The 27,801-nt window shown below is 34.0% G+C and overlaps 2 long non-coding RNA genes across 8 annotated transcripts; one reads left to right on the forward strand and one right to left on the reverse strand.

Annotated features, from left to right (window-relative positions):
- Positions 1-16,207: 16,207 nt before the first annotated feature.
- Positions 16,208-17,558, forward strand: LOC114287054 (uncharacterized). Its single transcript, XR_014333674.1, has 2 exons — positions 16,208-16,786; positions 17,244-17,558. It is a non-coding gene; the product is annotated as an uncharacterized LOC114287054 (long non-coding RNA).
- Positions 17,559-17,687: 129 nt separating this feature from the next.
- On the reverse strand, positions 17,688-27,601 carry LOC114287053 (uncharacterized). 7 transcript variants are annotated; one of them, XR_014333672.1, is made up of 3 exons: positions 27,322-27,601; positions 26,922-27,235; positions 17,688-26,767 (listed from the first exon to the last, which is right to left on the reverse strand). It is a non-coding gene; the product is annotated as an uncharacterized LOC114287053 (long non-coding RNA). The 7 variants fall into 7 exon arrangements; XR_014333673.1 differs by having other exon boundaries at positions 26,922-27,046; positions 27,173-27,601; XR_003637779.2 differs by having other exon boundaries at positions 17,688-18,268; positions 26,646-26,764; positions 26,922-27,601.
- Positions 27,602-27,801: the final 200 nt, after the last annotated feature.

A 27,801-nucleotide genomic window follows, 5' to 3' on the forward strand; every position in this document is an offset into this window, starting at 1 on the left:
AGGGGTTCCTTGGATCATAATTTTCTAGGAAATAAACCCGATAGGAATGGTTGGATCAAGAAATAATTTGTTTTCTTTCTCTTTTCCAAGTGCATTGAACAATTTTGCTTGCATTCGAGGTCACTTAGTAAAATGTGCTAGAAAGTACACCCACCCAAATAAACGCAACAAAAAAATGGCTTTAGGTTGACGCATAATTTGACATTGTAAGAGCATGAAATAATGTTCTCGTATAATCTTATTAATCAAGTTTGAGTTCCTTTAAATATCGTTGCTTTACTCTCTGAAAATACAAACGTGAGCTAGTCGGCGGGTGTGTGCCGGATACCTCTCCGATGCCTCTCCGATGCCTAAGTCAGCAAAATAGACAAATTAGACAAAAACTCTGTGTATTCGAGAATCAAAATCGTGTTACCTCTCCATAGGTGATGTTGTGAGCTTTTATAGGTTCTGCATAGCACAATCCTAGTAGGACTCTTATTCCTCCATGTAGAGTCCTCCTAGGAATCACACTCCTGAAAGATAATGATTATCCTTCAACACCCCCCTTGCTGCTTAAACCAAGTGAGATGGTTTTATCACGGTTGGATGACAGTATGATCGAGCTAACGCTATCTCTGTCATACTTATCCCGGCACCTTTATATGCAACATGTATCTCGACTCATGTTTTACTTGTACCTCGGTTTTCACCTATTTGGACCGGGCTAATATGCAGCAGGCCTTGACCGAGCTAAAGAGGCGAGGTCTAGCTTAAGGAGCCCACCATCCCGACCGCGGTGATTGTAACCACCTGGACCGAGCTAAACACTAACACCATGGTCCACTTCACAAAGCCCTTTTTACCTCGGCCCACAAAACGACTCATTACTACGCCTGGGCCTAGCTCGACCCCAATGCACATATAAAACTCCCTCTTAATTGCCCCTTAATTCCATTTGCATAGCGTGATTGGATTACATTTCAGTCTGCCGAGCTAAAAAATGATCCTAAACCGAGCTGAATTCACACCGGGCTACTAATCTGTCCGGTCACAACGTCTTTTTAGTCACTGTAACTGAATCACTTTCTATTCCATGGACACGTGGCTAGCTCTCATTGGCCCAGCGTAGCTGTCACGCCGTCTTCGTACTCCGAAAAATTTAAACAGTCCCGCCTTTTTCCTATATCTCATTGGCCCAGCGTAGCTGTCACTTCGTCTTCGTATTCCGAAAAATTTAAAAAGTCCCACCTTTTTCCTATACCTTTATAAAAAAAACCCTAGGTTTCGAACCCATCACTACTACTATTCATCTTCTCTCTCCACCTTCTAAGTTTCTTCTCTCTTGTTCACTGCATTTGCGAAGCTTTCCATTTTTGGCCAACACCTTTGTTGCTTCAATCTCTGATCTTTCATTTCGTAGTTGTAAGTAACTAAATCTCTGCCCTTTGTTTTATTTTTTGTAGTATGTAGCATATTATTCGCATGTTTCTCAAAACACACTGTTTTGGTTTCCAATTTTCTGAGAAATAACCACTAAAAACCATGTAATAGAACCACTAGATTCACGAAAAATCTGAGAAACGAGACTTTTGATCCAAAATAATACTCCAATCGAACTAGCAACCTGTTTGTTCTTAAGGTGTGTACCCAACTGAACTAGATTAAGTTGCAATAGGTCTTACCTTTTGTTTCACTTAGCCGAACTAAGGAACTGTACTAGGTGTGCGCGCTACCGAACTAGAAAGCTTTAACCAATGACCAGGCTATCACTTGGGACCAAACCAGCTCTCAGACTTAGTCAAAACCGAACCAAGAATGCCGTATGCTAAGTTTCAACTGGGCTACGAACGCCTCGTTCCACTTAGCCGAGCTAGGACTCCATTTATTTCCCCTTTGTTTCTTTTAGTACGGTCCAACGATCTGTGCTTAATACTTTTTCTTTTCACTTTGCAGACTCTGACTAGGTTGGCCAGGCACTCCCTTGCACGTCCAACCGAGATACCCAACAACTTCTCAGTACCGAGCTAACACTTCAGGCTAAATTATACACAATTTAAGTCCACATGGATAAATATAGGTTTTTAGTAAACTCTCCAGAGGCCATGGCCGAGTTTCGAAGGGACTACAACATCCCTGATGATATTCACCTTAGTTTAGCAAACTAGACACCACTCCGTGGGGTAAGCCGGGCTTCGTTCCCTTTACCCTTCTTTCAATTGTAGAAACCGGACTCCGATTCCCTGTACAGCCTCTTCTTTGTGAATTCCTCAGACAAACTAATATATGCCCAACCCAGCTCAGTACCAAGTCTATAGCGACTAAAATTTTTGTCGCCAAAGCTCATTTATATTTTTTAAATTATCTATTTTTAGTCGCCAATAGTGAATTATTTTTTTTTAATTTATACATTTGCTGACTATTTTTTTCGTCGCCAATACTGAAGCTTTTGGTGACCACCCGTTTTAGTCGCCAAAAGCTTATGTCAGGAAAAAAAAAAAAAAAAAAGAATTTACCCTATGCTCTTCCCAAATTTTGAACCACCAACCTTCAACATTCTAAGGCCCCGTTTGTTTTAGGCTATAGGGAGGGTATTGGGACTAGAAATATCAAGGTATTACTAATGCCCTTGTTTGTTTGCAGAGATAGCCGACTATTAGTCCCTTGGTATTACTAATACCCTTGGAAGGGGGATTGGTAAGGAGGAGGTAGAGATGGTATTAGAAAATAGTGAGGGAATTAGAAATTTTTTTATTTTTTATATATTGAGAAATTTTTTTTAAATATAATGTTTAATTTTTTATATTTTTATATTTTTTTATATAAAAATAATTTAACAATTCCTCATTATTAATCCCCTCACTATCAATCCTCTCCATTCTATCTCCCAAAACAAACGGGGCCTAAACCTCTACCAACACACTCTCTCCACTATGCCACAATAATACCACATGAATATATATGCAAAATATATTATTTATATAGTATATTGACCCGTATTAATGTTAAACTATATATATAAACATAATTATTTTTATTCAATATAATTTATGTAAAAAATAAATTATTTATTTAAAAAAAAAGGAGCCACTTTTGGCGACTAAATTTTTTTTTAGTCGCCAAAAACCTTAGTTTTGGCTACTACCAATAATTTAGTCGCTAAAAAAATTAATTTCCGCTTAAAAATAACCACTTTCGGCGACTAAACTGATTTTTAGTCGCCAAAGCCTCCACTTTTGCCGACTAAACTCAATTTTAGTCGTCAATTGTCCACTTTTAGCTACTAAATTTTTTTTAGTAGCCACAAACCTTTACTTTTGACTACAAATTTTTTTTTGTCGGTAAAACACCTACAATCGGCGACCAAACCATTTTTTAGTCGCCAAAACCTATGCTTTTGGCTACCAATTTCTTTTAGTTGCCAAAAACCTTCACTTTTGGCTACTAAAATTGTTTTAGTCGCTAAAACCCATATAATCAGCGACTAAACTGATTTTTAGTCCCCAATAAGTATACATTTGGCTGCTAAATTGTTTTAGTCGCCAAAAGTCACTTTTGGCTACTGATTCAATTTTAGTCGCCAATTGTCCTACTTTCAGTGACAAAATTTATATTTTTAATCGCTAAAACTGCTTTTTGTTGTAATGGTGAATAGCATTAATTAGATCGTCAATAGTAACCTATGTGCATTAACATTAAGGATTTATCACTATTAATGGTTAACTTAGGGAATAACTTACCACATGAGATTCTCGAATATTAAAATGTTCAAATGATTTAACAATACTAAATGTTGTAAAACAAGTGAATAAAAAAAATTCTAACTCTAAATTAGAGGAATCAGTAACAAAGTCTTATATGGTTTTAAATGCTTTTTGATATTGGCTTTTTTCAAATGACACAAATTCTTGTGTTCATAACTTTTTTTTCTTTTTTTGTCTTGTGCTTAGATACATTCTCCATCACATGATATACAGAGAGAAAGAGAGGTGTCTTGACACTTAAATAGGCATTGCTTAATTTTTGAAACAGTAAAAAAATTTAATTTTCCTTCTTTTCATGATGCAAAATTAGTAAATAAGTTTCTACAATGAATTTTTTTAATATATTTTTTCAATTGATAATATATTTAATTTACTTACTAATTAATTTTTTATAATTAACTTTGAAAAGAAGAAATATTGATATTATTAGAAAATGTTAAGCGTCTAACACTCTGGTTATTTTAGGGAGCCAAACAAAAAAGATGTCATTTTGTCTAAAACATTCTAGCACATATGCCTCTTATTTATTTGATCCAATTCAAATAAAATAAAAAAGCATAAGGCGTCACTCTTTTATAAGTATAACTTGAGCATGTGAGGTTTAGTGCCATTTTGGGAACATACGCAACAAAATCTCTTTAGGAAGTGTCAAAGACGCAGTTCTAAAATCACAAATTAGGGCTTATAAAAAAAATTAAAAAATAAATCTCTTATGTTGGAAAACGATATTTTGATCATTTTAATTTGATTTGACACCATAAATAAATATTAAAGTAAAAAGTCAATTTTTTACCAACTTCTCAAATCACTTCCAAAAAAACTAAAAAGCTTGGTAAAAAGCCAAACAACAATGTTAAGTATTATGAAAAGTCTTTCATGAAAATGATCATGAAAGATTTGTGACCTTTAGATTATACTTAGAATTAAACACCACACACTAATCAAGGTAATTTAAGGGTCACAAATCTTTCATGATCATTTTCATGAAAGACTTTTCATAATCCCTAACATTTCTCAAAGCCAAAAACCAACTTTTTACCAACTTCCCAAAACAACTCAATCAATTTCATTTCTAAACTGAAGAAATAATAAACTTTCTTTGAAGGGCATCTGTTTAACAGAATAATATATACTATAGAACTTTAGTCAATTATTTAATTCAACTAATGAGTGGACTACTTCAATACACCATGGTGACTAGTATATTTTTTATATTTTAAAATTTTTATTATGATTCAAAATGCATTGAATATAAAAAAAAAAAAATTAAAAGGTTAGATGCCGCTGAAACATAAAAAAATAATAATAATAAATAAATAAATAAGAAAAAGATGGGAAGACTCCTAATAATGACTTAGGCCTACTTCATTAACACAGTCAAAAGGAAAACTAGCCCCACTTAAGAAGATAACTTTATTAACATCTCACAGTTGACACTTTTAACACCCCTTATAATTAATTATGCATCAGCATCCCTGCACGTGATTTAATTAGTTTGGTTAAGCTGTAATTTTTGGTGATGCTAAATATACTAATTAATACATTAATTAATATATTAATATTAATTATAATATTATTATTAACCTCACTCATTATATAAATTATAAATATCAAAAATTTCTTTAATTATGTCACATAATCAATTGATACACTAATTTGTACCCTAATTAATGCATATAACATTATTATGTAATTTAAGATGCTATTTGGTGTAATTTATATTTTTATTTAAATAGTCTGTGTTAGAATATTAAGTGTAATTACTTCTTATAATTTATGAAATAAAAATAATTTAAATAAATTAAAAACATAATACTTATTTTAAAGTTGATGAAGAGGGATCTTTTAACTTCTATTTCTAAGTATCAATGCCTAATTGTGATTTAAAATGTTAAAACTAAAACCGTAACTAGTTTTTTTTTTGAGTCAATATTTTAAGAATTTGTTAATCTATATTACTTAAAATATCGTCACTACTCTAACAATTCAAATCCTTAATCTTTCTTCATTACACTTTAAAATATAGGTATACCCCCAACTTGTCATAAGGGCCTTAGCCATACGTAACTAGCTAGTGATAGCATTTTTTTAATTCATCAAAAAGGAAGGGAAACATGCCGAATCCTCTAATTAAGAAAATGGTGTTTTAACTACTTTTCTCACACGAAAAATATTGAAATGATAATGAATACAATACAAACACTGTTTTACCTACTTAGCTGCCTACCCAATCAAACCCTAGTGCTAGTTTGTCTTGCCTTTGGGATTTTCTTTTTCAAACTTTATCTGCCTGGATGATCTTGTCTTGACCACGCGATATACAGAGAGAGAGAGAGAGAGAGAGAGAGAGAGAATTTCCTTATCATATTCAACCTATTCATAGATTGAAGGGTTGTGATTCCTCTAAAATTCGTGTTTTCTACCCAATTATTTGAGTTGAATGTAAATAAATGTATTTTTGGGAGATTGTAACAGACACCACTTTTAAATATAGCCAACAATTTTTTTTTAATTATATTCTTACCTTTATACACAATTAGTATTAAGCATAAAGTACACAAAATTTAAAAAATAAAATAAAATCTTTGTACACCCACATAGCACCCTCACTTGAGGTTGTATATTATTATTTTTATTTATGAAATTTATATTAGATTGGTTGGTAAAATTTTTGTTTACTGCTTTTGAGGTTAAAATAACTCAAGTAAACTTTTAAATATATATATATATATATATTATTCACTTTGTTTGTTTCTACTTTGTAGAATTTACTTTCAAAAAAAATTATTTTTTTTATTTTTCGTATTTTTGTAGTTTCACTGATTTTTTTAATATTTTAAACAATTTTTTTTTTATTTTTAAACACACCTAACATAAATATACTTAAAAAGTATAATATCTGTGAAAAAAATTAAAAAATTCACTAAATATCAAAAATATAAAAAAATACAAAAATTCAATATATTTTTTATATTTTTGTGTATTTATTAATTTTTTAAAATAGTTTTTCAGAAATAATTTACTATTTAAGTAAGGTACGTTTAAAAAAGTAAAAAAAAAAATTACTTAAAATTTTAAAAATATTCACTAAAAACAAAAACAAAAAATATGAAAAACAAAAACTAAAAAATTTAATTTTCAGAAAACTGAATTAAATTGAAACCAAATACACTGATTCATAAACAGGAAAATAATGTTTAGATTCTACTTTAGTTTGTCCTTATCACATTTAACTTGCAAATTTGTACTAAACAAGTATCATTCTTATAACTTACCGAATAAGGGTTATTATTTAGCCCGAGTAAGGCTGGGCATTGGGTTTAAAGTCCAACTCGACCAATTGGACTATTTGTTTGTTTGTGAGAGGCCGCTGGTTGGTCTAACCCGCGAGCTCATAAAAAATTATGAAAAAAATATGAAAAACTCAAAAAATAACTCTTAAATAGTCTGTTAGGCTAATTCTACGAGTACGTTAGACCAAGCTTATTGGACAGAGCTTAAGCCTAAGATTTTGGCTTATGGCTCAACCTAGCTAGAGCCTATCATAAAAAGGTCTAAGGGGCGGTGTTTAACTCGACTAAACCTAGATACTCACCCTCATTATTGAAAATAATTCGTTAGTTTGATGTAAACTTTTTACTGAATTTATCTTCTTGTAAGTGTCATTTGACTTACCTTACTTTAATAGCAATTACTATTGATCAAAATAAATAAATAAATAAATAACTAGCATTTCTATAAATATATTTTGGTATGGCAAAAACTTGTAAATAATTTATATCTAAATGTATAGTCCAGACAAAACCTCAAAGTACAATATTTTAATTCTTTTAATTTTTATTTTTTAAGTACAATACTTTTTATTCAATTACCACATATTACATAGAATTTTACACCATCCATTACATAGATTTTTTAAAGAGATTGTTTTTATTCAGTGACATTGTATAAAAAAGTAATGTTAAAAACTCACACATTTAAATTTACAAATTTTGTGGCAAAGTGTGCAATAAATCAAAAGTTAACGCTTATCATATCACATCATTGTGAGTAGAATTATGAAAACTTTCTGATTCCATACAAAATCAATCAACCTCAACATTTAGAAAAAATGAAAATTCTACTATATACACCCCTTGAAAGGGGTGTACCATATATACACTTAGTTATACCATTTTCTTCTTTACATGTGACTATATTATTCTTTAGTTATGATGTAACGCCCCCAAAATAATACAATAAACCAACCAAGGCAATATGTGAATGATAGTAAGAATCAGAGTGTAAAGTGCTTCTATTACATAAGATCTAATTATACAAGAGAGTGACAAATGCAATTATACATTCATGAGTCTACCCCTAAATCTACAGCATATATCACAGCATGAGATAAAACTAGAAGCAAAACAAAAATAATAAGAAGTTAAGCATGAGATAAAAGTGGACTTTCAGTTCAATACATTTAAAGCCCTTTGGCTGTACAGAAGTTAAGTACAAAAATAATAAGATTGAGCCTTCAGCTCCACAGTCCTCCCAAATTAAGTCCTTGGTGGAGGCATATCACCAGCACCTGAAAATAGTTTTTTTCAAGTAGGGTGAGCCAAAACTCAGTAGAGACAACCTATCACAATATATGAATCTTAACAAAGATATAAGTAATATGTACATGTTCAATGTCAAATGACAAAATATTTTACAACTCTTTTCCAAAACCATGTTCTGCCAAACTTACATCTCAATTCATTTTATCCCGGTTCATTAGTTATACGCACTTCATTTAATCAATCAAACAGAGAATACATCTCACAGGTCTCCAACCAATACAGTTATCATCCAAATACATTCACTTGCCATTTCATGAAAATTTCGTCTACCGGAATTAGCACCCATGTATACGCGCTATTTTTGAGACTTTTACCCTGGACACACAAGCCAACTTAGTTTAATAGAGTTCATTCCCTTTTTTCTCCCAAACATGAAGTACATCCCATTTCTCCTCCCAAACACTATACATATACAATGTATACATATCATAATCATATTCAATGATAACGGCAAAGAGATTAGTTTCAATTTGCCTAATCCTTATGCAATTTTTAGAACAATCATGGCTATCCTCCACCGATTGCCCAAAACAGATATTTTTAAATAGATATACAATCTGTACAATAGATAAATTATTTAACTTTCCATAGGTGCGAGGTAATACATATCTAACTCCACTATTTATATAAACATCCATTCAATTTCATATTCCCTATACCAATTCCATATTTATACAAAATAATTATTCGAGACATTTTAGAACAAAACCCCATTTTCTCAATTTTATCCCAAACACCAAAATCAACCATTTTAACACAACACAAGCTCATATTTAGTCCCATAACCATTTCCAATACATTCATTCGAAAACTCCTATTTTGATTTTAAATCAAAACCCTACGTTTGTTCAAAATCACCTCAAATCCTAATGTTTCTTACACATCAACAAATAATTAAGCTAAAACTCATAGAAGAGTGTAGAAAGTCTTTACCTCAAGTTTAGAAGTCGAGAGAGAAAATGGAGATGCTTCAAGCACACCAAAATTTTACTCTATTCGGATGAGAATGTAACCCTTGAGATGCTCTATCTTTTTGTTAAAGAGAGTAAGGTGGAAAAACCACTAAATCTAGGTAAAAAAGTAAAGAGAGTGTGAGTTTTAGAAAGAGGAGCTCTGAATCTAGGGTTTTTAGGGAGAAAGTTATGAAAAGGTGATGAAAAGGGGTGCTGCTGGGAACTGATATGCACACAGTCTACTCGAGCGCAAGAGTTGGCGCTCGAGCATCAGAGTTGACGCTCAAGCGTCAGACACAAAAAATTGTTCCGCTCGAGCGTAAGAAATGACGGTCGAGCGCAGAATACACACATCCAGTAGTTTTGCAGACAGTAGACCAATGCTCGAACGCAAGAATGACCGTTTGAGATGAGCTCACTCGAACGCAGAAAGAACCGCTCGAGCGTAGAATACACTCTCCTAGTATTTTGCATACCTGCAAAAGTATTGAGAGTTTCCAAAGGCCGCTCGAGCGGAGAGGCAAAAATCTGGACAACAAAGGTTTGGAAACTAAGCAACCAACCTATCCCAAACGCAACCACAATAATCCCAAAGCCAAATTTAAGGAGATACAAGGGAAACAGAATGTAAACAACAATATGAAACCGTTAAACCCGAGTCTGGGATACACAAGAGTTGAGTCAAAATCAAAATCACTATATATGACTCATGAGATCTTTGGTTATGCCTCATATAGTGTCTGGTTATGACTTTTTTTTTTTTTTTTTAGTTATGACTCAGAAAGTATAAAATTATGTCATTTTCTTTTTTAGTTATGTCATCTCCAATCCTTCATCAAATGTTTCATCAAATTCAAATTCGATGAAAAATGAATTATGTAACGGCCCCGAAATGTGTGTTACAATTATTTTTCTTAATTATGCATTAATATGAAATAATTTGGGAATATCTGTCGAAATTGGAGAAATATCTATTGGGGCTACGACTTTGGAACTGAAATTGATGACCTTCATGAGTCCAGAAACCAAAATTGAGTACATAGATATGCTAATGGAAATTTTTAGAGCCATTTGGGAAGTTTAATTGAAAATTGATTTCGGCTGATTCGTTAAGGTGCATTTGGATGGTTTCATTGCGACTTTACACTGAAATTGAAGGCTTCAGAGGCTTCAGAAACCAGAACGAAATACATATTTGTGATCAGTGTGATTTTTAAGACCTAATATGAAGTTTTGTAAAAATCTGATTCAGAATGAATTAAATTGGAGTTAATTAAATATTAGATAGTATATATATATATACATTGCTCAAAGACAACAAAAGAAGAAGTAAAATCTGGAGAAAGAGAGAGAGGCCTAGATAAAGAGGGAAACCAAGAGGAAGGTGTGGAACTTGAAGGAGAAGCTAAAGATCAAGCTTGTATTATGCAAGATTATGCAAGATTAAGTACCTATAAAGGCCCTAGGTAAGAATCTAACTCCTAATTCTTGAAGATTAAGTGTTATAGAGTTGAATATATGATTTATGTGTGAGTTTTGCATATATTTTTCCATATATTGTTAAGAACATGTTGTATCCTTATGTATGGCATAGATTCATGGAAATCATGTTCATAAATTTGTTTTCTTGCATGATTCTTGAGATTTGAAGAATAAACCCCATGAATTTCAAGGATGGGAGCTCAATTTGCATAAACGATGGTTTTGTATTTCAACTCAAGGGTTTGAATGTTTTGTATAAAATTTAAGCTCCATTTGAAGTTATGATTTTGTTTAAACTAGATATGTTGCATTCAACATGTTTTTATGAGTTTTTGGCCTTGAAATACATGGAAATGGAGTATGATATTGGAAAGAATGAGATTTCATTCAAGAGCAGATTTTTGGGCTACAAATAAACCCAGACTGCTCAAGCAGCCTGGGCCACCGCTCATGCGGCCAAGGCTACTGCACAAGTGGCCAGACCATCGCACGTGCGGCCAACAGGGCAGATCCAACTAGTTTTTCTGGCTATCTCTCGGACTATTAGGCCTCTGTTTGCATGGTTTTCATGTGGTTTCCATGTGCATTCGCATCTTATAACATGAAGGAAATTAAGGAACGAAACAGAAAGATTAGTAATGAGCAATTGAACCAATGAGACTATATATTAAACCATTGTGCTTGTCTGTGTTTATATAGGTCAGACGCCGCACCCTGGCCACGTGCCCCACGGAACGAACTGTGAGTAATAATGTTGTAAAGATATGTTTGAGTTATTCTTTCTGACTGTTATTGTTATTATTAAGAATTGTTTCTACAATGATATGATTTACTAAATGAATGCGTATCTGAATGTGATTGTTATTGTTAAGAATTGTTTCTACAGTGACATGATTTACTCAATAAATGAGTATCCCATGTCATGCAATATACTCATATGGCCCATACCTGGGGGTAACAATACCATGGTTATGTTCATGTAACCCATACTCGGGGGTAACAATATCGCGGTCTACATTCATGTGGCCCTTACTCGGGGGTAATAATACCGTGGTTTATATTTACATGGCCCTTACCCGGGGGTAACAATACCGAGGCCTATATACATATGGCCTTCACTTGGGGGTAATAATACTAGGGCCAAATGTGTATAAGACATTGAGTTATATGATTGCCCGAATAGATTATGGTTTGAAAGATCGCTATATATACACGTGGATCCTTATGACTACTATGCTTTTCCTTAACGCACATGTGAATTGCTTTTAATGTTTAAGCGGACATTATTACTAACCCCTTTACTTTAATGTTATTCACTGGGCTTTAACTCACTATTTTTTTATGTATATGTATAGGTGAGCGTCCTGGAGGATAAGTTTAGAAGCGGTCTTAAGCCAAGCCACTGTTTTGAAGCCTACCGAGTTATTTTGAGTGCCTCCGAGTTGGCGTTAGGCCTGGAAGACCATTGTCAAGCTTTTGGTCATGATGTACATACTCAGTATGTGCATATGTTTTGTATAAAATATTATATTATAAGTTATGTATCGTTATGTAGGTAAGTTAATGTTTATATGTGTACATATTTGTTCATATAGATGCATAGCTCATTGGACTACTGGTATTTTTTGTATTTTGCTTCCGCCAGCCCCAGTAATTTTTGATTGTACAAGAAGGACTTTGGTAATCTCAAATTACTGGTCGGTTACGACATTAAACCTATAGAGGCAGGCTTGGGTCGTGACACGTTAAAACACTACAACATTTTCTTAGTTTAGTGAGATTTGAAAGTGCCACAAAACTATTCTTCTAATGACATTTTTTAGTCTTGTGGCATTTTAAACAAGTGTCATTTATACCTGTGCCATGGTAGACACTAGTAGCATCTTAGTGATACTTGCAAGTGCCACTACACCATCATGGCTAAAAACTTTCAATGACATTTTGATGTCATGATAGATACTATTTGTGACACTATCAAGCACAATTAAAAAAAGAGTTTGTGGCATTTCAGTGACACTTGTAAGTGCCATTACACCATCAAAGTTAAAAACTTTCAGTGACACTTTAATGTCATGATAGACACTATTCATGACGCTATCAAGTGCCATTGAAGAAGACTTGTAATCTAAAAAATGCCACTATATGGAATTTAAACGATGCTTGTTATGTGACAGTTGATATTTATAACAACTTCATAAATGTCACTAAATCCAATTCATTTGTGACATTAAATGGATATAAGTGCCATTGGAACTTACTTTAGTGACACTTTGCAAAGCTACTATCAATACTACAAAATGCCACTTATATGTTCTTTTTAGTGACACTTTTAAAAGCTACAATTAAACATGTGTAAATACCTGTAAAAATTGAATCAATTTTATAAACAATTGAATATTAATTGTCACATCCTATATTAATTGGACATCCATTCATCCTGTAATATTTTCATAATAATAAACAAATATTACCACCATAGGATCATCACATCAAAAACAAAAAACAAAAAAATTCAAACCACAATGTGATGACCCCGCCACGTATAATATTTTATATTTGGTTAATTAAGGAGATTTAGGATTTTAATTAGTCGTTATCCTAATTTAATTTGGGATTTGTGAGAATTATGGAATCTGATTCATATATGATTCTATTGAAGATTTATTTTAAGGGTCCAAATGGCTTAAGGAAGCGAAATTAAGAAATTGAATAAATTTAATTTTAATTTCGGACCCATTTGAGAGTTAATTAAATATTCGTTTCAGTTTAGTAAAATTGAGATTCGATTAATTAGGTCCGAATTGGAGTTAATTAAGTTAGTTAATTATGAGGATTGAGAATTGTGATTACTACGAATTAAATTTGTTTATGGGGTGTCCAATTTGAATATGTAATTTATTGACGGAAATTTGAAGTCTGATTAGAAATTGAAGGCCTAAATGGTTTGGGAAATCAAAATTGATGATGACAATAAGTTTAATTTAATATTTGGAGCTTTTGGGAGTTTGATTAAAAAAATCTGATTCAGATTGACAATTTTAAATATAATTAAGTGGGCTCTAAAGGAAGTCAAATTAGATAAATTACATCATGTGCAACTTATGATTAGTAATAATTAATTTAATTATGTGTTAATCAAGATTTATTAAGAATAAGTGTTATTTAATTAAATTAATCTTAATCATAAATTAAATTGTAGAATGATTTAGATTTTGAGAATTTATTTAGGTGTGTGTGCTAAGAAGTGTGTGTGTGTGTGTAGAGAAGTCTGAGAGTGTCTGTATTATTGTTGTGCTGGAAGCTTAAAGTGTGTGCACGTGTGCTTGTAAAATGTTAAGAAGTGAACATGTGTGTATAAGTGTTGATAACCTTCAAGTTTTATATGTGTGCATGAGGAGAGAGAATACGCAAATCTATTTATTATTTGGTGAGAGCATTCTTGTGCTTCATATTGTTTTGACAGAACTGTGAGAGAGAGAGAGAACCGTGAGTGAGAGAGAGTTCAATTCCTTGGATCCTTGCTGGGAATTTTGAAGAACATGGAAGCTAGAGAAGAAGAAGATTTCAAGGGGAAATCAAATCTAATTGCTGAAATTAAAATTTGAGATATGAAATTCAAGCTTGATTTATGTAGGATCTTCTTTTTATGCTTGAGATTGAGAAGGGATTGGAATCATGTTCATGAAATTAGACAGAAATTTGGGTTTGAGCAAGAAATGAGTTACCTACATAATTATGGAAAATTATGTTAAGTTTCATCATTTTAATTTAATTTTGGAAATTTCATGCATAAGAAACTCATCAATCAAGAGCTCTAGATGAGGAATCAAAGCTCAAATTTTGTAGCTAAATTATCTAGAAGTTGAAACTAAGAAGTAAGTAGATTCAATTCGATGCAATTAAAAAGAAATTAGCAAGATGATAAGGAAATAGAGTTAGGTTCAAATTTATGGAAGTTAAATTGGGAATTAATTATTTTGGGTTTGATTTTGGAATAACTGGCATGAGTATTTGTCTAATTCCTACATGCATGGACAAATTTTACAAGTTTTAATACTCTAATTATACGTGCATCATGGATTTATAATAATTGATTGCATGTTTTGATGTAATAAGAATTAAGCTTTGGAAAATTATGAGTTTATGAACAAAGAACTTAATTTGTAAATTAAAGGAGTTTTGATGTAATTGATTTAAAATTGATCATGTTTGATGAAGATGAGCATCAATGGTGTTATTTAAGTTGAAAATGAAGCCTATATCTCACATGCATATGAAATTCAAAGTGATATGGAAATTAATTTGCATGAGTTTTGAAAAATCTAGAAACCCCTTAGAAGTTGATTTGTGATTATGTATTAATTTCAAGCAGAATATAACAATCCCAATCAAACAATCAAGACAAAGAGACACAACGATTTTACGTGGAAAAAATCACAATTGGACACCTCTAATTGTGATAAAAAAACCACGGGCAACAGCCACAAAACAATCCACTAAGAAGATTTAAAGGAATTACACAGGTATACTCTCAATTACCTAGCGAATCCACGCCTAATTGAACCAACCTCTATGTGCCTCTTCCAACCCGTCTTCACCTCGGAATTGTCTTTACGATGAGCCACCCCGGAATCCACCAAAGTTTCAGGCTCGAATTCTTCAGAATCCACCGAAGAACAACTCTCTCTTTTGTAGAACTTGTAAAACAAACAAAACCTTTGATGTATACTCTTTAGAACATGAGTTGAATACTCAATCAAAACATCAAAGAAAACTCACAAAGTATCCCCAGATATAAACCCTAGAACCCAAAAAAAAGATCTGGAGTCGTTATCCTAAAATCTGACCCAATATGCGAATTTATAGAATCTGTCCTGCGATCTTCGCTCGAGCGCCCAACAGCCCGCTCGAGCGGCTTCAGCAAAATATGCGCGAAATATAACAGAGGTCCGCTCGAGCGCTGGAGAATCCGCTCGAGCGCGAAATCACACCTTCCAGTATTTTTACAGACCTGACAAACTGCTGGAACCAGGGATTCTCCGCTCGAGCGGGGTAATGTCCGCTCGAGCGGACAGGCAACTTGGAATGCATTTTTGCATTTTGCTTCGGGGGCGCTGCCCCTCGACCTCGCCGTGGCGCTGCCCCGGACTCGCCAAGGGGCGCTGCCCCCTCGACCCCCGTGAGCTAACCGGGCAGCTCGATCCCCATCATAATCAGCGAAGTGGCAATCTTGAAAGCATTAGCATCACAAACTTCTCTGAAAGGCTTGATTCGGGTTGGATTTGCATCTAAACACTCATAGCCTCACTGAAATAAAAGTGCGAAAATAAATACAACTGAAAGGAGTTTTGTCAAACGGGGTTGCCAAGAATAAAACCTAACAAGTTTTAAAGACATGAAGTTGGTATGGGTTGTCAAGAAAAATGTGAAATAATTTGGAAATTGAATTGTGATTTTGGACAAATTAGACTCAATTTTCTTATGGCCTCATATTGTATAAAAATTTTCATAATTTTGTATCAAGAACATGAGTTTTAGACCCTTTGAATGCTAAGTTTGAGCTTCAAATGCAATTCTGGAAATTCTAGAATTCGGCATTTCCGCTCGAGCAGGGGAAAGCGCCACTTGAGCATGAAATGTTGGCTTCTAGAACTTTTGCAGACATTGATGTCCATTTGAGCAGAAAGAGTCACGCTCGAGCATCGAAATGTAGTAACCAATACTTTCGCAGACCAAAGTGGTCCACTCGAGCAGCTAAATTCACGCTCGAGCGGAGAGCCCTGTTCTTGAAATTATGAAAAATGGTTTTGTGTTTTGTTTTCCGTTCTCTTTCATTTCTAAGCACTCTTAGGAATACATTGAGCTTTGTAAATGACCTAAAGGGTAAAGAAAGAAGCCTAAGAGAAATAAATAGATTAAAGAACGAATTGAATTGTTTGTAACCCGATATGTGTTATGAATTGTGTAGGGTCGAGCATAAGAACGAATCCACCGGCAGAACACTGTGAGTAATATCTTAGTAAAGATATATTCAAGTATGTTGGTTTCCCAAACGTTACTTCTATACATGCCTTATGGATTTGTATGTTTGAATTAAGAATGAGTATTCTAAATGTCAGTCTTTTGCTTAGGACTAAGTGAATACAAATACGATCATGGTCATGAGTATGAAACACACATAAATACGTCTGACATGAATGATTGGGCCAAAGGCCGTCTGACATGAATGATTGGACCAAAAGCTGTTTGACACAAACAAATTGGGCCCGAGGCCGTTTGATAAGAGCGAATTGGGCCTGAGGTTGTTTGTTATGGTTGGGCCTGAGGCCGTTGATATATTAGATAAAAATGTGAATGGGCCTAAGTCCGTTAGATATGTCTGTTACGAATTTCATTCATGTAATTCTTTATTTTAATATTATTCACTGGGCTATTGCTCACTCTCATTTATATGTGTGTAGGTGAGCAAAGGGATGTCCAAACCCAACCTCAGTGAAAGATATGAGAGGAAGTGAAGTTTTGTGGAGTCAGCCCGCACGTCTCACGAACGAGACTTTATTTTTGTTCATGTGTTTACACTTTTGCTTTATCGTTGAATACGTTAGATCATCCATGCATATAAGTTTGTTTTGTTTGGCTGACTGCATGTCTTGAAGTTCCTGGATGTATAAGATATTAACTCTGTTTTTATGTGTGAGTTATTATGGACTGTTTATGAAATGTTTCGCTTTATCATGTAAGCACAGCTTATTGGACAAAATTTTTAAGTCTGCTTCCGCTTTTGGCCCTATGTGATTATTTAAAAATTTATTTTCTGTCTGAGGTCGTAGGTAATCTAACGATTACTGGCCGGTTATGATCCTAACCTATAGGGGCGAGTTCGGGTCATGACACATAATCAATTATTTATTATTGAAATATAAATTTATTTATATTGCAATAAAAAACCCTTACCAAAAGTATAAAATATTCTACCATACTAACAAAGTTAAAGAAAAAAAAATTAAAAGAAAATTATTCCAACCATAAGTTCTAAAAAGCCATAGTGATATCCATCTTCCGGAGAGACAAATTATCAAAACAAAATCAGTTCCCAAATTCTCAACCTCACTTGTATAAATATTCTCGGCTAGCATCCATAACTTGCGAAATCTACATCCAAAATATAAACATATAAAGGTAATTGAAACTATATTAAGTTAATATAAAATTGTTAATGAAATTAGCATTTACAAAATAAATATACCACAAATGGAGCAAGCAAAGCAACATGTGCTCCAATAGCTTGTTCAACTGTTTTGACAAGTCCATATGATCGGATCAAGTTCTCATTAGGTTTGACTGGCACTTGAATATGTATCTCCCAATAGTCAGGTCCTAGTTCTTCCTCTTCTACTTCTTTAGATGCATCTGTGCTTTTAAGTACTCCGATTGCAACTGTTTATGTTGGGCTAATGATACTTTTTATAACAACTATGTCTCCTACCTGTAAATTAAGAATTACAAAATAAACTAGTACAAAGTGCCAGAGTAAAGATGATTACAACTGAAAGTGATATGCATTTATCTAGTAGATAAGCAAACCAAATGATTTAATCACTTAATTGGTTCACCACACTACAACAAATTATATAAAAGTAACAATCGTAAGTCTTTAGACCATATTAAATAATAGCTTAAAAAATCAATAACAACCAAAGGCATCAATCAACAACAATCAAAACCATGCCCATTATCAATATCAGGATCTCCTAACCTCAACAATGTAAATCAAATGTAATTGTGAAAAATGACAATCAACTAATTACTTTCAAGCAATATTTTGAGAGAATCAGAAATAACTCATGTGGTAATAAATGATGGAGTGATGTCACTAAAAGAATTTTCACTTTTGACGACTAAATTTTTAGTCTCCAAAAGTGTCACCGAAGGCTTTTAATGACAAAAATATTTGGTCGCAAAATTAGTCGGGGAAGAATTGTCGGGAAAGATCATTGGTGACTAAAATTTTAGTCGCCAAAAGGTTTGAAATAAAATTAAATATCATATTTTTGGCGACAAATTTTTTTGTCGCCAAAAGTTCAATTACTTTTAACGACTAATCATTTAGTCACGAAAAAGAGTTTCACCTACTAAATATATTAGTGGCCTAAAGTAAATAACAATGTTTTGGCTACTAAGATTTTAGTTGCCTAAAGTCAATTTTATTTTTTGTTTACTAAAGGTTTAGTCACCTAAAGTCTTATGTTTTTGGCTACTAAGATTTTAGTCGGCAAACATTTTGTGTTTTGGCTACTAAACATTTGGTCACCTAAAGTCTCACATTTTTTTGCTACTAAAGTTTTAGTCGCCAATTTTTTTTTTTTTTTTTTCTTGAGCTTATGTTTTTTAGCTACGACATATTTTTGTTGCCATATGTTTGATTGTTTTTTGCTACAAAATATTTTAGTCACCAAATGTTTGATTTTTTTTTTTGGCTACTAAACTTTTAGTAGCCAAAACTATTTTCCAATTTTTTTTTTTTTTTAGCTACTAACAATTTAGCCAAAAACATGCTCTTATGTTTCATCACAAAATTATAATTTATTCATAACCTGTCTATATTCCATGCAACCTGTAATACATATATAAATAAAACAATACATATACTATCCATCATTTCACAACGTAAAATTATCAATCATGCCACAGTCTATATTACTTCCAACCATCCAGAAATGAATGAATTTAAATGTATGTATTCCATACAAACCAACTATTGTCCAAACTAAAATTATATTTCCATACAAAAATCCAACCCGCCATATACAAAAAATATATTTACTACTATGCAATATGGCCATTTGGCATGGTACAACTTACCATCGTAATCTGTACCACGACAAAAGGTAATCTATATGCCACGCCAGCAACTATCAGTTGGATTACAAAAGTTATATGTATTAGTAATGCTAATATTCACAAAAGCAGAGGAAGACATAGTTTGCAGGATTATACAAAAGTGTCAAGTGTCCTCCATAAACAAAAATGTAGACTATCCACAAGTCCACGCCAAAAGCCATTTACAAAAAATAAAAAAACAATTGCATCCATTACAAAATATCAATTCATTGAGGCATAGGAAAAAAGTTGTAATAACATGCATTTAAGGTTGAACAATCTATAAAACCTTTTCTCGAAATATAATCATATGTATGTATCATAAAAGATTTATTCCAAACTTGATTTCAATTTACAAATAATACAATTTTTAGAAGCATACCTATTCATAAAATAAATTTTTATAAGTAGAATGTTTTGGTGGTAAATTTATTTTAATTTTTCTTCATTCTTATTTTCCTAGTCAAAGTAAAATGATTGAGTAATGTATGGGGTTATCTCCATAACTCTATCATGCTTTCTTAATACGTTTACCACTCAAATGACCACCGTGTATGATGAAACAATGGCATCATTTACAATGAAAATGTTGAACATTTATTGGATGTCAAACTCTCCCTTTTTCGAATAAGTTTAAGTCGTTTCCGGCTCTAACTCTCAAACTACGTGTGCTAATGACATTCTGTCTGTTGTCACAAGTCCTATATGTCATAGGGAAGCTGGCCGTGACATTCCTATGGTGGTTCTGAGGCTGTTTCTTTTTTTCGCTCCCTTAACGCCTATTTTCGGTAAGCTGTTTCGCATTTTTGCCCTCTTATCCTTTTTCGGTTAAGTTTAAGGCATTTTTAGCTCTAACTCCCAACCTACATGTACTAATTACATTGTGTCTATTGTCACATGTCCTATTTGTTACGGGGAAGGTGGCTGTGACATCCATTGATGGTTTGAGGGCTAATTCACATTTTTACCCCCTTAATGCCATTTTCGGTTAAGTTTAATGCATTTTCAGCTCTAACTCCCAAACTACGTGTGCTAATTACATTCTGCATGTTGTCACAAGTCCTATTTGTGACGGAGAAGGTGGCCGTGACATCTGTATGGTGGTTCGGGGGCTGTTTTGCATTTTCACCCTCTTAATGTCCTTTTTTCGGTTAAGTTTAAGGCGTTTTCGGCTCTAACTCCCAACCAACACATGCTAATTACATTCCGTCTATTGTCACAGATCCTATTCATCATAAGAAATGTGTTCGTGACATCCGTACAGTGGGTTGGGGATTGATTCACATTTTCGCCCACTTAACGCTCTTTTTCGGTTAAGTTTAAGGCGTTTTTTACTCTAACTCCCAAACTATGTGTGCTAATTACATTTTTTCTATTGTCACAGGTCCTATTTGTGACGGGGAAGGTGGCCTTGACATCCGTACGGTGGTTCGGGGTTTGTTTCGCATTTTTGCCCCCTTAACGCCCTTTTTGGGTTAAGTTTAAGGCGTTTTCGGCTCTAACTCCCAACTTACACGTGCTAATTACATTTTGTCTATTGTCACAGGTCCTATTTGTCATAGGGAAGGTGGCCATGACATTCGGTTATGGTTCGGGGGCTGATTCGCATTTTCGTCCCCTTAACGCCTTTTTTCGGTTAAGTTTAAGGCGTTTTTGGCTCTAACTCCCAACCTACAAATGCTAATTACATTCTATCTATTTTCATAGGTCCTATTTATCACAGGGAAGGTGGCCATGACATCCGTATGGTGGTTCGAGGGCTGATTTGCATTTTCAACCTCTTAACGCCATTTTTTCGGTTAAGTTTAATGCATTTTCGGTTTTAACTCCCAAGCTAATTACATTCTATCTATTTTCGAAGGTCCTATTTGTGATAGGGAAGGTGGCTATGACATCCGTACGATGGTTTGGGGGCTGTTTCGCATTTTCGCCCCCTTAACGCCCTTTTCTTGATTAAGTTTAAAGCATTTTCGGCTCTAACTCCTAACCTATATGTGCTAATTACATTCTGTTTATTGTCATAGGTCCTATTCATCATCAGGGAAAGTGGCCGTGACATCCGTACGGTGGTTCGGGGACTGATTCGTATTTTCGCCCTCTTAACGTCCTTTTTCGGTTAAGTTTAATGCATTTTCGGCTCTAACTCCCAAGCTACATGTGCTAATTACATTCCATCTATTGTCACAGGTCCTATTTGTGATAGAGAAGGTGGCTGTGACATCCGTACGATGGTTCGGGGGTTGTTTCGCATTTTCGCCCTCTTAACTCCCTTTTCGGTTAAGTTTAAGGCATTTTCGGCTCTAACGCCCACCCAACAAATGCAAATTACATTCCATCTGTTAGGTTTTTATTCTTGGCAATCCCGTTTGACAAAACTCCTTTCAGTTGTACTTGTTTCGCACTTTTATTTTAGTGAGGCTATGAGTTTATTAGATGCGAATCCAATCTGAATCGTGCTTTGCAGAGAAGTTTGTGGTGTTTAATTCTTTCAAGATTGCCACTTCGCTGACTATGACGGGGACCGAGCTGCCCGGTCAGCTCGGGGGGGTCGAGGGGGCAGTGCCCCTTAGCGGGTCCGGGGCAACGCCCAAGTGGGGTCGAGGGGCAGCGCTCCCGTAGCAAAATGCAAAAGTGCATTCAAAGTTGCTTGTCCACTCGAGCGGACATTCCTCCACTTGAGCGGAGATTGGTGAGTTCCAGAAGTATGTGTGTCTGCAAAAATACTGTGATCCGTGTTTTCACGCTCGAGCGTCAAAATCCCCGCTTGAGCGTACATCCTAGTTTGGAACACGTCATATAGTGTCCCTGCTCGAGCGTCAATTTCCATGCTCGAGCAGACCTCACCATTTCAGATTCTATAAATTCGCATGTTGCTCCGAATCTAGGGTTACGCCTCCAGATCTTCTTCTTGGGTTCTAGGGTTTATATCTGGGGCTATTTTGCTAGTTTTCTTTAATGTTTCATTGAGTATTCAACTCATGGTTTAAGCAGAATACATCAAAGGACTGTTTGTTTATTCTATACAAAAGAGAGAGTTATTCTTCGGTGGATTCTGAAGAATTCGAGCCTGAAGCTTTGGTGGATTCTGGAGTGGCTCACCGTTAAGACAATTCCAAGGTGAAGACGGGGCTGGAAGAGGCACATAGGGGTTGGTTCAATTCGGGCGTGGATTCGCTAGGTAATTGAGAGTATACCTGTGTAATTCCTTTATATCTTTTTAGTGGATTGTTTTGTGGCTGTTGCCCGTGATTTTTTTATCACAATTGGAGGTGCTCTAATTGTGGTTTTTCCACATTAAAATCATTGTGTCGATTTGTCTTGATTGTTTGATTGGGATTGTTTTATTGCTTAAAATTGATATATAATCACAGATCAATATCTAGCGGATTTCTAGATTTTTCACCATCTATTGTCATAGGTTCTATTTATCATAGGGAAGGTGGTCGTGACATCTGTATGGTGGATCGGGGGTTGATTTGTATTTTTGCCCCCTTAACGCCCTTTTTTGGTTAAGTTTAATGTATTTTCGACTCTAACTCCCAAATTACGTGTGCTAATTACATTCCGTCTAGTGTCACAAGGCCTATTTGTGACAGGGAAGGTGGCTGTGACATCTGTACGATGGTTCGATTGCTGTTTCGCATTTTCACCCCTATAACGCCCTTTTTTGATTAAGCTTAAGGTGTTTTCGGCTCTAACTCCCAATCTACATGTGCTAATGACATTCTATCTATTATGATAGGTCTTATTTGTCACAAGAAAGGTGGTCGTGACATCCGTACGGTGGTTCAATGGTTGTTTCGCATTTTTACCCCCTTATTGCCCTTTTTCGGTTAAGTTTAATGTGTTTTCGGCTCTAACTCCCAAACTACGTGTGCTAATTACATTTTATCTATTGTCACAGGTTCTATTTGTGATAGGGAAGGTGGTCGTGACATCCGTACGGTGGTTCGGGGTCTGTTTCGCATTTTCTCCCCTTTAACGCATTTTTTCAGTTAAGTTTAATGCATTTTCGGCTCTAACTGCCAAACTATGTGTGCTAATGACATTCCATTTGTTGTGACAGGACCTATTTGTCATAGTGAAGGTGGCCGTGACATTCGTATGGTGGTTTGGGGGCTGTTTCGCATTTTTGCCCCCTTATCGTCCTTTTTCGGTTAAGCTTAATGCGTTTTCAGCTCTAATTCCCAAACTACGTGTGCTAATGACATTCCGTCTATTGTGACAGGTCCTATTTTTCATGGAAAAGGTGGCTGTGACATCCGTGCAGTGGTTCAAGGGCTGTTTCCTATTTTCGCCCCCTTATTGCCCCTTTTCGGGTAAGTTTAAGGTATACTAATTAAGGTGTTTTGCCACAAGTCCTATGTGTTTTTTTTTTTTTTAGTTTAAGGCACGCTAACTACCCATGTCTTCACCATCCTCATCATTGATCTAAGACTATCACACTTCCATAAATTTACTTAATTCTATATCTTGAATCTAACTTGAGACTGGTTTGATCACTACATCTATAACAGTTAAAATGATCAATTAAGTAAGCATACATGACGTGAGGATCACATGCATATTTTTCCTGTACATGCAATGCTGCACCATTGATAAAAGCGTTGAACCAAAGTCCAAACAGAGTTTTATAAGCTAGAAAGTGCCATTTCATCAACTCTAAGCACTAGAAATGCAAATAGACTCAAACCTTGACGGCCAAAGTAATTTGTCCACAAATTTTTTTAGTAATTTCCAAATAATGTTTGACAACCAAGAGTAGAGTCACAAATTCATATAATTAATTTGATATAAACATTCAAGTATTAAGAAAAATGAAGAAAATGAGGGCATGTTTACCATGAGTACAAACTAAAGGCACTACAACTTGCCAAGGAAAAGATCAAGACAAATAGGAAAACAAGTCAAGGCTGTGAGAAAGCATAGGATACTTGCTGAATAATATGAACATATAAGGATGAATGAATGAATCCAAACTTCAATAAAGAATCCCAAAAATTCAATAGAAATCTAAATAACTAAAAACTAAATCTCTTTACATGGAATAATGACAAGAAGCATACTAATATACAAATCTAAGGACAAACCTCCCAAGTGAGAGCAAATTGCTGAAGGTAAAGGTTATTCCAAACTTGATTGGATTCAAGAAAACAAGCATAGACTACAAAATATTGAGGAAAAAATTATAGGCATACAATAACATAATCATGTGAGACCTCTTCTATCATGAAATAGGACATATTAAATGCTACAAGCCCAAAAAATTGAAATCAAGAACTACATTTAAATCACATACCAAAAATAAATAAATATTCAAGTAAATCACAAAAGAAAAGAAGTTGCAAATGCAACATTGGATTAGCATTTGGGAAGGTGTCCCCACCTTTATGTAGCTGTGGGAGATGCTTTATGAGTTCAGCATTATGTACCTACCTTTATGCTTTATGAGATGCTTTAAATCAATATTAAATCAGCACATTGTATTGCTGAGAAAAAACAAATATACACACACACACACACATATATATATATATATATATATCAAAACCAATATTAAATCAGCACATATTGTGATGCTCATCTATCCATTCGCAACAAATGAGTTAAAACCCGCAATAGGAAAAAGGAAGCTGCCTATGGAATGACTTTAACAAATCCAAGGCTAACCTAGGAGAAATGCAATAATAGAGGATCTTAAAACCATCATAAAAATTCTACCCATAATCTAAATCCATTGGAACTTTCAATTTCTCGACAGATATTACAAATGATATTATGAAGTCAATAATGATAAATAAGAACAAGAAAGACCCATATGGCAAATCAGAAGACTACAAAACCTAGGATTTTCATTGAGGATGCAGGGTGACTTCTACTAATCATGTGCAAAATAACAACCAAACACACAGATGAACCAAAATAACAACCAAATCAAAATTCTAATTCGAATGTAAATTATAATCTAATTCTAATTCACACCCAATTAACTAAATCACCAAAAAAAACCCAGATATCCAAAAAAAGGAAAATCACAACCAATTAAACTCAACTTTATGGGAACATGAGCATCTTGAACAAGTGAAATTCCATGACAACACCCATTTTCTTTAAGTGAGAACCATTCTACTAATGAATCTGCGAATCTGCAAATCTGCGTGCATAAAATTTGGTATTTGGCCACCTAATTTTCAAACTTATTGACAAGTATAAAACTCCATTTGATGTGTGTCTCCATTCGTAACATAAATGTTCCAAACATGTACCAAAAGGCTTAAAGCATAACGAGGAAGAGCATTACTGAATATTCATTCACACAGTCAATTATGATGCTACTAACAAGAAGCTTATGTTAAGATTAAGAAGGAATCTAGTAACATAAAGATGAACATAAACTTCGAATAAAAAACGTAAACCACCACCAAGAGTAACAAATGGACAGCAAGATGAGCAAAAGAATGCTAATTACTTGAGTTCTGAAAAATTGGAAAAAAGATGCTTAAGTAGTTTATTTTCAAACACTACTCCTTAATCTTATACAACACTTAATCTTATATATATCCTAGCTTCTTTACAATAGCACCTCAAATTTGAAAGATGCATAAAGCAAATTTTCTGACAATTTGTAGATATAGATATGTGTAGTCAACTAAATAGTTCGACAAGTTCTATGGTAACAAAAGAACATTTATGCACATATGTTATTAAGTTTGAAAGATGTAACATCCTCAACCATTATACTGTGTGTGTGCTATAATTATAGCAGTGATTTCAAAATTTATACAAGACAAAACTAGAATTGAAACACCATAATCACCCTAGAGTCGCATTCATTAAAAGAACAATGTTTTATACAAAAGAAAGAGCATAGAGTTTATAGCCAATTATTTGAATAAGAAAGAAGAGAGTTTTATAGCCAATTATCTGAATAAGAAAGTGGAGAATCTAAGTCTTTCAGGTAGAAAAATTACTTGAGCACTCACTTTGGAAGCTTCTTTAAACTCCTTGTGCCTCCCACGGCCTCAGGAATCCAGTGAGCATTTAAACTTATGCTCCGATGATTCTAAAGCTGATGCTATTGCAAATAACTTCTTCCATTAATCTTCTAGAAAATAAAAATCCCAAGGAGATAGAAAAATACTTGTAAGAGAAAAACCAATAGTACAAATGAGTAAATGAAACAACTCATGGGTAAATTAACACATGAATATGTTCAATGAAAAATAAAATAAAATACGAGTTCATGAAGAAAAACCAACCTGATAAGAAGAAGCAACAGTCCCAAAAACAAACCAACCTGATAAGAAGAAGCGGCAGTCCCAAAAACAAAACCTTTTTGGAAAACTTTCTCTATTGATTTGTTTCTGTTATGCCAAACATGTCTCTAAGGACCCCAAAACCACCAAAACAAACTTAGGTGATCAATTATAGCAATTCCGATCAAAATTCAACACACAACTGAATAGAACAATTCAAATAACAGAATTGATGAAAAAGTGAGAGAATTAACCGATTCAAAATCACGACAGACAACATCTGGTAAGAGAAAAATTGGTGAATACGTTGATCCAAACTGTAGAAGTAGATTCAAATCATAAAACAAGAAAAAACAAAGGGAGAGGAGATCCGAGAGAGAAAGGAGGAGAACAAAGAGATTACTAGATAAAGAAGTTAAGGGAGTTCATGCCGTTGGAGGTCTCTTCTTTATGATGAGAGTACTAATAAACAACCATAAAATTCATTAATGTCTAGAATATGATTTTAAACATCCAAAAAAATATCTATGAATCAATCAAAAAAGTCCAAAATATTGAGAATACTAATAAACAATTAGTTCAATGAAATAAATTGACTTGGTCAAACAAGTGAATTGATGTCATAAAGCTAGATTCATATAAAGCTAAAGCAGAAGTCTAATAGTTTCAATACTAATGGAGTGACCTTTGAGAACCACTTGCTGGAATAGGAGTTGAAGTGCTTGTACCACCTATAAAGACAACGTGCCTCCAGTCCAACTTGAATTGAATCTTGTTAGGTTTTTTCTTGGCAATCCCGTTTGAACAAAACTCCTTTCAGTTGTACTTATTTTCGCACTTTTTATTTCAGTGAGGCTATGAGTGTTTAGACGCGAATCCAACC

This window comes from Camellia sinensis, chromosome 6, assembly GCF_055761805.1.
Source record: "Camellia sinensis isolate YWXY chromosome 6, ASM5576180v1, whole genome shotgun sequence".
Taxonomy (NCBI): domain Eukaryota; kingdom Viridiplantae; phylum Streptophyta; class Magnoliopsida; order Ericales; family Theaceae; genus Camellia; species Camellia sinensis.